Raw genomic sequence first — 9,803 nt, 5'->3', positions numbered from 1 at the left:
CATTGTGAAACTTCAGTCACTAAAAGGATCCTGCACCTTCAGAGGTGCTGCCTTTCAATGAAATGTTAAATCGAGGCCCAATATTGATCCCTCAATGTTTTTCCCTCAATCAATACCTCGTAAAACCAGAGGTCCTATTTATTTATCTCTTTGCTGTGCCCTTGCAGCACACAGTTTAGCTGCCATGTTTACTACATTTCCATGGTGACTGCATTTCATTAACAAAATTACCTCATTAATCATTAAGCATTTTGTGACTTCCGGAGTTTGCGAAAAGCACCATATAAATTCAATTCAAGTTTAATTGTCATTCAACCATACATGACTACTCATGAATACAACCAAACGAGACGGCGCTACTCGGGGGCCAAGACACAAAACACAGTACTGACAGTCATACAGAGCACAAAGCACACATGGCACATACAAAATCGCAAGCACATAAGGTATCGGTGAGATACAAACAGCCAAGCATTAAAAAAGTCCATCAATGCTGCAGAAATCTGCAGTCGACCACGATAGAGCTTGTCTTCTGCTGAGCAGACACTGTGGGGAGGAGGGGGAGAAGGGGGCAGCACTGTCTCCTGGATGCCCCCAATACTGCCCCCAGTGGAATGCATCGGCTCAAACACTTCTCTCCTGGTGGCTGTAAACAGGCGACACCACGGCTTGAGGCCTATGCTTGCAACAACTGAGGCCAAACAGCTCCCTCTCCATCCGCCAATAAGTCAGTGAATCAAACTTGTGGCATTCTACATTAATAATGTTCAACAGGCTCTTGTGACCACCAGAAAAGTGACTAAGACAGTCACTCACTATTAACTGTACGCCTCCTTCGACTCAAGCTGTAGCATGATGCATAGTCCTTCATTTTCTTTGCCAATGAGCAACTCGCTGATGGGACAGACCTGCGGTACATTAAGTTCTTAGTGTATAGCAGGACCTTGTAATCATTAAAAATACATTTAAATAGACAGTAGCACCTTCTTTGACCCTGCAGAAGCCGCTGACACTGAATGCACTGCCACCTCACTGGAAAATTGTTCTTGTTGAACTGTTGCGGTCATCTTGAAACTGTGCTCTCGCACACAGACTGTTCTCTGGAAATCAGAGGTACTATGCAGAGTCACAGAATCTTACAGCATGGGCCCCATGTTTACAGCATTGTCCATGATGCCATCAAGAGCCTGAAAACCAATTGGTCCTGACGGGATCCCAGCACAGATTTTCAAGGAAGGTGGGCCAGCACCACTGCGCCACATACCGTGAGACGCAAGATATAGATATAGGATATAGGAGCAGAATTAGGCCATTTGGCCCATCAAGTCTGCTCCACACGCCTTGCTCATGAATGTCTGGGAAAAGGAACTCCTGTTCTCAGAGCTCAGGCAAGGATGCTCTAATAGTGACCATATTCAAGTAGGGAGACAACGCCAAGTTTGGTAATTGCAGAGGGATCTCCCTCCTGGTCAACAACAGGCAAAGTGCTCACACATATCCTTGTCAGTAGATTTCTACCATTATCTGAGGAATCATAGTGTTGTTTCCACCCACCCAGAGGTACTATGGGCATGACCTTCACAGCATACCATTTATAGGAAAATGCCATGAACAAAGGCAATCCTTGAACTTCGCTTTCATAGATTGACAAAGGCATTTGAGACAGTAGGCCACCAAGCTCTCTGGATGTCCTGACAAGTACTTATGAAAACTGAGGCTATGATGGGATATCGGCCACAATACTCAGTGATAGTGGGCCTGAGTCAGAACTCTTCACTGCCAAGACGGGGGTCAAACAGAGCTTCATCATTGTACCCACCCTATTTGCCATCTTTATTGCTATCATCCTTCACCTCATTGGTCAAGACCTGCCACAAGGAATTCCAATCATGTATGGAATGGACAGCAGGCTTTTCAACCTCAACAGGCTCAAGGCCAAGAGCAAGGTCAACACCATCACTATCATGGAGCTTCAGTGTGCAGAACACAATGCCAATGCAACACACTTTGAAGAAGACCAGTTTATTCTGAAAGCTTTTCCCAAAGCATATGGAATTCAGGGACTTGTTTTTAATGTAAAGAAGATACAGGTCCCATAAAAGCCATTGTCCAACCAGCCATTTATCCAGTCCTCCATAAGATTTGATGATATCGGCCTTGAAAATGTAGATCACTTCCTCTACCTTGTCAGCATTTTCTCCTTAAAAGTAGACAATGAAATCAACGTCAGGGATCAACTACCACCTGAGTAGTGCCAGTGGAGTCTATGCAAGTTTAAGGAAAAGGGCTTTGAAGACTGACTTACAGGTCCAAACAAAACTTTTGGTCAATAGAGTAGTTGTCCGTCCTATACTACTGTGTAGAGCTGAGTCATGGACCACCTACAGCAGACACCTGACAGCCCTGGGACAAGTACCACCAAAGAACTTCATGAAAGAATTTGATGATCATCTGGAAGGACAGACACACTAACACCAGTGTCCTGGAGGAGGACAACATGAACAGTATCCCCACCATGATAAAACATCACCAACTCTGATGGTTAGGTCATGCCATATGAATGCCTCACTCGCATCTCCCCCCAAACAGATCCCTTACTCCCAGTTGAAGGAAAGTCAGCAAGCCCTTGGTGAGCAAAGGAAATGCTTCAAAAATAACATCAAAATCAGCCTTAGGAAATTCAACATTACATCCAAAAACTGGGAAGGGCATTCCTCTTAACAGACACACCTGTAGGAGATCTGTTTGAGAGGGAGTTGCACTACATGTGAGTGACCTCTGCTTTGCCACTGAGAACAAGCAGCAGCTGCAAAAGGAGAGAATGAACAACCGAAAACTCAACCACTAACCACAGCCGCCACTTACTCGTGTCCACTCTGCACCAGACTATGTAGATCCCGAGTCGACCTCTACAGCCACACACCAATAAACAACCCCTTAGGTTACTCAGCTTGATTGATCGCACTACAGGAAGGACAGAGGCACTTTGGCTCAATCTATATATGCTGATTGTGCTGCACAGCAAGCGAGCCCCATCTGCCTACATTTGGCCTATAGCCCTCTAAACCTCTACAATCTATATACTTATCTGGATGGCTTTTAAACATTGCTAATGCACCTGCCTCAACCACTATTTCAGAATCAGAATCGGGTTTGTTAATACCGCCATGTGTCGTGGAATTTGTTAACTTAGCAGCAACAGTTCGATGCAATACATAATATAGAAGAAGAGAAAAGAAGTAAAATAATAATAATAATAATAAATAAATAAGTAAATCAATGACAGTATATGTATACTGAATTAATTAAAAATCATGCAAAAACAGAAATAATATACAAACGTATATTTAAAAAATGAGGTAGTGTTCACGGGTTCAATGTCCATTTGGGAATTGGATGGCAGAGGGGAAGAAGCTGTTCCTGAATTGCTGAGTGTGTACTTTCAGGCTTCTGTATCTCTTACCTGATGGTAACAGTGAAAAATGGTAAAATGGGTGCTGGAGGTCATTAATAATGGACGCTGCCTTTCAGAGACACTGCTCCCTGATGATATCCTGAGTACTTTGTAGGCTAGTACCTCAGATGGAACTGACTAAATTTACAACCCTCTGCAGCTTCTTTCGGTCCTGTGCAGTAGCCCCTCCATACCAGACAGTGATGCAGCCTGTCAGAATGCTCTCCACGGTACATCTGTACAAGTTTTTAAGCATATTTGTTGACATATCAAATCTTTTCAAACTCCTAATAAAGTATAGCCACTGTCTTGACTTCTTTATAACTGCATTGATATGTTGGGACCAGGTTAGATCCTCAGAGATCTTGACACCCAGGAACTTGAAACTGCTCACTCTCTCCACTTCTGATCCCTCTGTGAGGATTGGTATGTGTTCTTCGTCTTACCCTTCCCGAAGTCCACAATCAGCTCTTTCATTTTACTGATGTTGAGTACAAGGTTGTTGCTGCGACACCACTCCACTAGTTGGCATATCCCGCTCCTGACCCCCTCTCATCTCCATCTGAGATTCTACTAACAATGGTTGTATCATCAGCAAATTTATAGATGGTATTTGAGCTATGCCTAGCCACACAGTCAAGGGTAAGCCACACCCCTGAGGTATACCAGTGCTGATCGTCAGCGAAGAGGATATGTTATCACCAATCCGCTCAGATTGTGGTCTTCCAGTTAAGAAGTCGAGAGACTACAGAGGCCCAGGTTCTGTAACTTCTCAATCAGGATTGTGGGAATGATGGTATTAAATGCTGAGCTATAGTTGATGAACAGCATCCTGATGTAGGTGTTTGTGTTGTCCTGGTGGTCTAAAGCCGTGTGAAGAGCCATTGAGGTTGTGTCTGCCATTGACTTAATGTGGCAATAGGCAAATTGCAATGGGTCCAGGCCCTTGCTGAGGCAGGAGTTCAGTCGAGTCATAGCCAACCTCTCAAAGCATTTTATCACTGTAGATGTGAGAGTTACCTGGCAATAGTTATTAAGGCAGCTCACATTATTCTTCTTAGCCACTGGTATAATTCTGGCTGTTCATTCCAAATACACATCAGCTTTTGTGTGAAGGAGTTTCCCTGCTCTGCCTTTTAAATATCTCACCTCTGATCGCAAACCCATGCCCCCTTGCTTTTACTACTTCCAACATGGGAAAATGCATTATATCAGAAAAGACTATGTGCTTTCATCCTGTCTATATCACTCTTGATTTTAAAAACCTCTATCAACTCATCCCTAGGTCTCCTACGTTCGAAGGAATAAAGCCCTAGCTACACAACCTCTCCTTATAACTCTGGCTCCCAAGCCCAGGCAACATTCTGCTGAATCTTTTCTGCACTCTTTTTAGTTTAATGATTTCTTTTCTATCCTCCGAGAGGACCTCAACCTTGTCATAGGGTTTGGAGGCTTGTGAGCCTCAATGACCTGGAGAGCTATGTTGGCTGGAGTCACAGCTTCATGCGTTAGTTCTTGATAGGGTCACGCCAACAGATCAAAGGGTAGAGGCCAGACTAAGTGTGGTCCACTAGTCCTCCAGCTTTTGTGGGTTCAGCTCAGGGCCAACAGCCCTGAATGGTAAAAGAAAACTGTTACAGTTTTGAAGAAACCTTCTACTTCTGAGTACGACGATATTCCTGAGCCTGCACCCAGGAATTGCATGACTGACAGTAGTGAAAACCAAGCTGCTGACATGATAAAGGAAACTCTGAACACCGCCAGAGATGGAGGACTTCCATTGCTCTCCTAAATACCAGCAGCATAACCAACAGTAGTATAGAACCTTTCCTGTAACAGAGTTACCAAAACTGTACACAATACGTCAAATGCAGCCTCACCAATGACTTGTACAACTGCATCATAACTTCCCAACTCCTATACTGAATACCCTGATCGTTGAAGACTAACATGTCAAACACATTCTTCCTGTGAAGCTTATTTCAATGAACTATGCACTACCATCCAGGGCACGCTCTCTTCTCACTGCTGTCATCAGGAAAAATGTACAGGAACCTCAACACCCACACAACCAGGTTCAGGAACTGATATAACCCCTCAGCCATCAGGTTCTTGAACCAGAAGGGATAACTTCACTCAACTTCACTTGACCCATCACTGAAATGTTCCAACAATCTATGGACTTACTTTCAAGGACTCTCCATCTCATGCCCTTCATATTTATTGCTCATTTATTATCATTATTATTATTTTTTTCTTTTTAATTTTGTATTTGCACAGTTTGTTTTCTTATGCACATTGATTGTTTTTCCATCCTGTTGTGGGCAGACTCTTAATGATTCTATTGTGTCTCTTGGATTCCTATGAATGCCTGCAAGAAAATGAATCTCAGGGTTGTGTATGGTGACACATATATATTTTGATAATAAATTTATTTTGAACTTGGAATTTGCACTCCTAGGTCCCTTCATTCCATAACACTCCCCAGAGCCCTACCATTCACTGTACAAGTCCCACCCTGATTTGATCTCCCAAAGTGCAATATCTCACATTAATCTGGATTGAAAGACATTTGCTAGTCCACAACTCATATCTCTAGCTGATCCCCCTGTTATTTTCATTGTTTTCTATACAATCCACAATACTACCTATTTTAGTATTAATTGCAAACTTATTAATCATGCTTTGCAAATTCACATCCAAATCTTTCATATAAATTACAAACACCAAGAATCTCAGCATTGACACACCACTGGACACAGTCCGAGAAACAACTCTCAACCAGTACTGTCAGCTTCCTCGTGTGAGGGATTTTCACTGTCCAAGGCTGGGGGCCTTTTTACCAAGCTCAGATTTCTAACAGCAGCTGATCCTTCTAGAGATTAAAGAGTTGCTTAGAGTGAGTTAAACTTTCATCCAAAGTTCTTTGTTCAGCTTCTTGACATAAACGGGAGCCAGTCATCAGTTCTTAATGTAAATTGCAAGCAATAATCTCTCTGAAGTTAAAAGGAAAGCTTTGCCAGCAAATAGAACCGTCCATAGGCTGCTGGCCCACTGCACAGAGCATATTGCTCAAGAGATACAGTGTAAGACAGTAATTGCAGCAAAACAGCTATTGCAGACCAGATGGATACTATCACTTAGAACATCAAATAGCTGATCTATCAATAGTTGGGATATTTGTGTACTCGGAGAGTCAGGCTTCACAGCATTAAATTTTGCTGTTTGTGATATCTGTCCCCAGAAGCTTTTGGATGATCTGTGTGAAAAAGTATCTGAAAAATTATTACATGCATGTGAAGACACCAAATAGCAAAGAACAGTGTACATGTAAAAGAGCAGTCTGGCTTGTTAGTAATGGTCAAGAAACAACAAGAAAAATCAATTTGACAAGAATCTATTCCTCTGCCTTCAATTTCTGTGACAGAAGATTCATTTGTCTGCAAATCATTGGGATGTCTTATAGGAATTGTACCTGTTTTTTGGAAATCCTTTGTGTTTTAGAAATCATTTTTAATTTAGATATCTTTTATAAGATAGAAATTCTCTCTGAGTTTTAAATATGTTTTAAGAATGTTAACTCAATTTAAATGTGTTCCACTAAAAATTAATGGATGTGTTTAAACTATTTCACTCTCTGAAATCATCTCCTCCTTGACAGGGAGGGAAGGACTACTACTCAGATAGTGAGTACTGGCAGCTAAACTCGCCATGGAGGATAAACAGGGAAGTAATTTATTCTTTGATAAGTAGGTGGCTACAGTATAACCTCCCCTTAATGAGAGGACCAGTAGTTATCTATATCAGATAGGGCTGAAGATTTTTGTTTGAGTTCAGAACTTCACCGTCAGCAAACCCAATACCATCACACTAGCAATAAGCTAAATATGAATCCAGTCAGCTATCTTCCCCGGATCCCGTGTGATCTAACCTCCTAGGTGTGTATGCCATGAGGGATCCAGTCAAAATCCTTGCTTAAGTCCCCTTAGACAACATTCACCACCCTACCCTCATCTTCCTCATCTTCCCTCTTGGTTATCTCTGCAAGGGATTTATCAGACAGATTTGTCAGAGACTTGGGCAAGACACAGATAAGCACCATTGTGGGAATAGATCCAAATGCTAATTAGTAGTTTCAATTTACAAAATAACTTGCATCAATAATACTGAGGTGTCATGTTTGAGTTAAGTGAGAGCAATTAGATAACTTCATTATTTCATTTGGACAGAGACAAACCCTTGTAACTTTACAAGTAGGTTATTTTGTTAAATATTGCTGATATTTTACTTTCTTTTGACAAAATGTAACAAATACAGTAACTAACTGAGCCACAGTAATTCTTTTTCAAATGGCTGAGTTACTGCATCATTCATTTAAAACATGGCACTTTCAAGGAGTAGCATTGTCCATTAAATATTATTAAATTTTTGGAAGAAACACCACAAAATCTTTGCAAGGCTTAAAATTCAGACCCCAGGAATGCTTATGTCAATGTTGATGACAAAGGCATCAACATTGTTGGATATCTCTGGCATAACATTGATTTCCCCATTTTATGGCTCTTACACACTGCCCAGTAATCTCCCGATTTTTAATCTGAGTTTAATCACGGGACAATTTACAATGTCCAATTAACCTATCAACCAGTACATTTTTGGACTGTGGGAGGAAACTGGAACACCTACATGATGAAACCTATGTGGTCACGAGGAGAACATACAATAATCTCCTTACAGGCAGCGGCGGGAAGTTCTAGGTGGAGACTCAGGAATACTGTCATACTCAGAGGTAGAAAGATTCTTCATTGCTGTTTCTGTAACAGTTCTGTTTTAGCAGTCAGGGTTGTTAGCTGAACCCCCAAATCTGGAGGACCAGTGAACCTCCTTATGGCTCTACCTTGTGCAAACTTATTCCTTTATCATCTCATCTGTTCCCACCACCCATGGACCCAAGCAGTCACTTCACATGAAACAGCGATTCACTTGGACTTCATTCCATCTACTATCCTCCATCAGTGTTCACAACGTTGTCTAATTATTGCTACCAACAAGGAAGGAATACAGGAGCCTGAAGACACACATTCAATGTTTGAGGAACAGCTTCTTCCCCCTGCCATCAGATTTCTGAAAGGACAATGAACCCATGTACTCACTGTATATATAAATATTTCTTATTGCAATTTATATTTTTTTATATTTTTATGTATTGCAGTGCACAACTGCCAGAAAACAATAGATCTCATGACATACGCTAGTGATATTAAACCTGATTCAACAGTTTTAGCTGATTCAGAGGGTCAGCGACTTTAAATTCCTCAGTGTTACCATTTCAGAGGACCGGTCCTGGGCCTTGCATTTAAGTGCAATTATGAAAAAAAGCTGTAGTGACATCAGTGCCAGACTTCGGAGCAAAGACTCCAGGGTTCAAATCTAGCCGGCTTCCTTGCACACTTTCCATCCATGCTGGGTTGACCGTCGAGCTAGCAACTTGGCCTCATAAAAATAAGAAAGCCTGCTTAAAAAACGCCGTCATGACAGCGTCCCAATGACTCCACTCAGAGTTAAGGGCTTTCTTCTCTTCTCCTTCTATGAAAAAAAGCATGGCATTGCCTCCATTTCCTTACAAGCTTGCAAAGGTTCAGCATGACATCTAAAACTTTGACAAACTTCTATAGATGTGTGGTGGAGAGTATATTGACTGGCTGCATCACCATTGCTGTTGAATGAAAAATCCTACAAAAATTAGTGGATAAGGCCCAATCCATCATGGATAAGGCCCTCCCCACCATTAAGCTCATCCACACAGAGCGTTGTCGCAGGAAAGCTGCACCCATAATCAGGGAAGCTCACCACCCAAATCATGTTCTCTTCTCACTACTGCCATCAGGAAGAAGGTACAGGAGACTCAGGATGTACATTTCCACGTTTTGGAACAGTTATTACCTCTCAGACATCAAGATTTTCAACCAGAGGGGATAACTTCATTCAACTTTATTTGCCCATCACTGAAATGTTTTTGCAACCTATGGACTCGCTTTCAAGGACTCTTCATCTCGTGTTCGCGATATTTATTATTATTATTTATTTTTTCCGTTTGTATTTGCACAGTTTGTTGTCTTTTGCACGTTGTTTGTCTGCTTTGTTGGGTGTGGTCTTCCACTGAATCTATTATGGATATTGGATTTACTGAGTATGCCCACAAGAAAACAAACCTCAGGATTGTATATGGAGACATATATGTACTTTGATAATAAATTTCCTTTGAACTTTGAACTTTGACTTGGATTCTAATTTCCTAACTGCTCTTTGTAGCTCTTTAACCAGCTAATTTAATTTATAACTTATCCTC

Source organism: Mobula hypostoma, chromosome 1, assembly GCF_963921235.1.
Source record: "Mobula hypostoma chromosome 1, sMobHyp1.1, whole genome shotgun sequence".
Lineage (NCBI taxonomy): Eukaryota > Metazoa > Chordata > Chondrichthyes > Myliobatiformes > Myliobatidae > Mobula > Mobula hypostoma.
This window is presented reverse-complemented; position numbering follows the sequence as displayed.